Below are 3,438 nucleotides of genomic sequence, written 5' to 3'. Positions count from 1 at the left end.
TGGTGTATTCCAAAACTACAGAGTTCCCCTTCACACTACTCGCATCTTCCCGAACTTGATGAATGTGTTGAACTCCTCGTGCGACTCGTACTCCCGCTCCATGTCTACTTTGAGCGACAGCAGCAGGGTGAACATGAACATGTGGTCCTCGAACAAGCCGCGGCACTTGTACCGGAACAGTTCGAATGTCATTATGATGGACGCTATCAGCTTGGACGTCGCGAGGCTCTCCTCAGAGCGCGCACGGAGATATCAAAACGCTCGAGGAACTGCACCAGGGACCGTTTGGTACACGCAATTGACCATGGCCATGTCGACGATCAGGAAATAGAGTACGCTGCCCCGCGTCGCCACTGGCCGGAACTCCTCAAGAGCCGTGTTGATTTTGACCTCCGTCTCTGCGGCCACCGCCAGCACCTCGCGCACCTCAGCCGCTGTGTTCTTGGTCACGTTCAGCACCTGGCTCACCGTCTCGTCGTCCACCAGTGAGCCTTGCACCGTGGTTAGCTTGTACAGCAGATCTGCTTCGAGCTCCTGCATCTTGCGCTTGTTGGCGGTGGCGTCGGTCATGAGCGCCGTCCGCTCCGTCTCGAGCTCTCGCACAAGGGTGAACTGTCGCATCTCCCCTGGCCATCACCGTCACTAGATCTCAATATTATTGAGCATCTGTGATCTATTTTGGAGAAAAGAGTGCATGACCACATCTCACCGTTACCTGACCGTGTCACTGCTTTGCAGGAAGCATGGTATAAGATTCCCTAGTGTATGTGTGTGCGTGTGTGTGTGTGTGTGTGTTCGTGTGTGTATGTGTGTGTGTTTCTGTTTGGAGCTTGCTGGCGCTCAGTGCCGAGGTTATCATCGCCCTTACGCGCTTTAAAAGAAGCGAAACTGGATAAAATGACTAAAATGCTGTCTCACAGTGGGGAGCAAACCTATATAATGACACACATTCACTCACTCCCACCCTAGCAGCGCTGATCCACACAAGCACGGGATTCCCTCGAAAACCATTCAGAGTCGATTGGAAGGTGTTCCGAATACCAACTGTTTTCCTGCACCATATTAGGCAGGGTAATGAAATGTGTTTGTGGCGTTTCCGTGTCTTTGTGCGAACCCTGTTTCTCTACAGGTATACTCCGCAAGCGCCGTTGTAGTGCATGGCGGAGGGTACATCGATTCAGTTTCTTTGATCTTCTCTATTCCATTGAGGCAACGGCCTTGCCGCAGTGGATACACCAGTCCCGTCAGATCACCGAAGTTGAGCGCTGTTGCGCATGGCTGGCACTTGGATGTGTGACCATCCAGCTGCCATGCACTGTTGCCATTTTTCGGGGTGCACTCAGCCTCTTGACGCCAATTGAGGAGATACTCGACCGAATAGTAGCGGCTTCGGTCAAAGAAAACTATCATAACGACAGGGAGGGCGGTGTGCTGACTGCACGCCCCTCTTATCCTCATCCTCAACTGAGGACGACACGGCGGTCGGATAGTCCCGATGGGTCACTTGTGGCCTGAAGACGGAGTGCTCTACTCCATTCGTGTGCTGAAAAAAATGGTTCAAATGGCTCTGAGCACTATGGGACTCAACTTCTGAGGTCATTAGTCCCCTAGAACTTAGAACTAGTTAAACCTAACTAACCTAAGGACATCACAAACATCCATGCCCGAGGCAGGATTCGAACCTGCGACCGTAGCGGTCTTGCGGTTCCAGACTGCAGCGCCTTTAACCGCACGGCCACTTCGGCCGGCTCATTCGTGTGCTGAGCGAGGGACTGTATGCTTCTGTATATACACGAATCTCTTTTACGTTAACCTCAGGATCCTTGAGTAATGGAGGCACCATAATGATCTAGCAGTCTTTTTCTACCACAGATTCTCTAAATGTACGCAACTGGGTCTCGGGATTACTACGACGCCGGTCTTTCAAATACACCCATTTAAGTTCCCCAAGCATTTACGTTACACTTCCGTATTGGTTCTACCAATCTGTTGCGATCCTAACAGCCTGTCTCTAAACTCGCTTGATATCATGCCTGTTTGATATGGATTATTAACACAGGATCAGTATTTTAGAACTTACATACGATTTGTTTTACAGACGCACTACGCTCTCCCGGAACCTTCTAACAAATCTGAGTTTTCCATTCGCTCTTCCTAAGTAAAATAGTGATGCATATCTTCCAATTGCATTTGTTTTGTAAGTTCTGTGTCTCTTACTAAAATTTTCCTGTGACCAGTGTTCGTGAAGTAATTAATGAAAGAGAGCTACACGATGATTCCATTTCATATACCTTCTTGGTATTAACCCCAAGTACAGTGTGTCTCAAAAACCCGCCAGGATAGCCAAGAGCGCTAACGCTCTGCTTCCTGGACTCGGGCAGGCGCGCAATCACCGGACCGAATCCGCCCGGCGAATTAACGACGACGGACAGTGTGCCGGCCAGCCCGGATGTGGTTTTTAGGTGGTTTTCCACATCCTACTAGGTGAATACCGGGCTGGTCCCCACGTCCCGCCTCAGTTACACGACTCGCAGACATCTGTAACACATTCACACTATTTCACGATTTACACTAGACGCAGACAGCTGGGGTACACTAATTCTGTCCCGAGGGGTATGGGGTGGCAGCAGCAAGGGCATCCAGCCACCCCTAACAATTAACATTGCCAATTCCGTACTTAACCCTGCCGACCCTGGCACAATGCGGGATGAAGGCAGTAGCAAACAAACAGAGTGTCTCAAAAGGTACGGCACAACTTTAATGTGTTGTAGCATTCAAACTATTTAAGATATTCACACCGTGTTTGGCTTATGAGACACACTATCTCACAAGGTTTTATGCCATTCATCAATTTCAAAATGTGCTCGTTGGGTGGCACATTCACATCCAGTCTCTATTCAGGTCCTGTCTACACTCAGTGCAACAAATCCGTATCACCTGCGGCAGTGGAAACAACGATTCGGTTCTTTAAATCACCGATTTGTTTGACAGGTATCTGGCAGAGTCTGTCCTTGAAATACCCCCATGGAAAAAAGTCCATCGATGCAAGTCAGGCGACCTAGGGGCCAGAGTACTGGACCAGCCTGCCAATCCAGCAATCTGGAACCATCTGGCATAGAATATCTCGCAAAGTCCGATCCCAAAGTGGCGGTGCACCATCCTGTTGGGCCGGCCGAGGTGGCCGTGCGGTTCTAGGCCCTGCAGTCCGGAACCGTGGGACTGCTACGGTCGCAGGTTCGAATCCTGCCTCGGGCATGGATGTGTGTGATGTCCTTAGGTTAGTTAGGTTTAAGTAGTTCTAAGTTCTAGGGGACTGATGACCTAAGATGTTAAGTCCCATAGTGCTCAGAGCCATTTGAACCAGCCATCCTGTTGAAAAATGACTCCGTCTTGGCAGTCAGTCCGTTATGGTAACGCAAACAGCTCCGGCAAATCAAG

General features: G+C 50.1%; 1 pseudogene; it reads right to left on the bottom strand.

The window, feature by feature from the left end:
* Window positions 1-206: 206 nt before the first annotated feature.
* On the bottom strand, window positions 207-621 carry LOC126204139 (dynein axonemal heavy chain 8-like; annotated as a pseudogene).
* Window positions 622-3,438: the final 2,817 nt, after the last annotated feature.

Source organism: Schistocerca nitens, chromosome 9 (genome assembly GCF_023898315.1).
Source record: "Schistocerca nitens isolate TAMUIC-IGC-003100 chromosome 9, iqSchNite1.1, whole genome shotgun sequence".
Lineage (NCBI taxonomy): Eukaryota > Metazoa > Arthropoda > Insecta > Orthoptera > Acrididae > Schistocerca > Schistocerca nitens.
The sequence above is the reverse complement of the archived record's forward strand: the minus strand, read 5'-3'. Positions and strand labels throughout refer to the sequence as shown.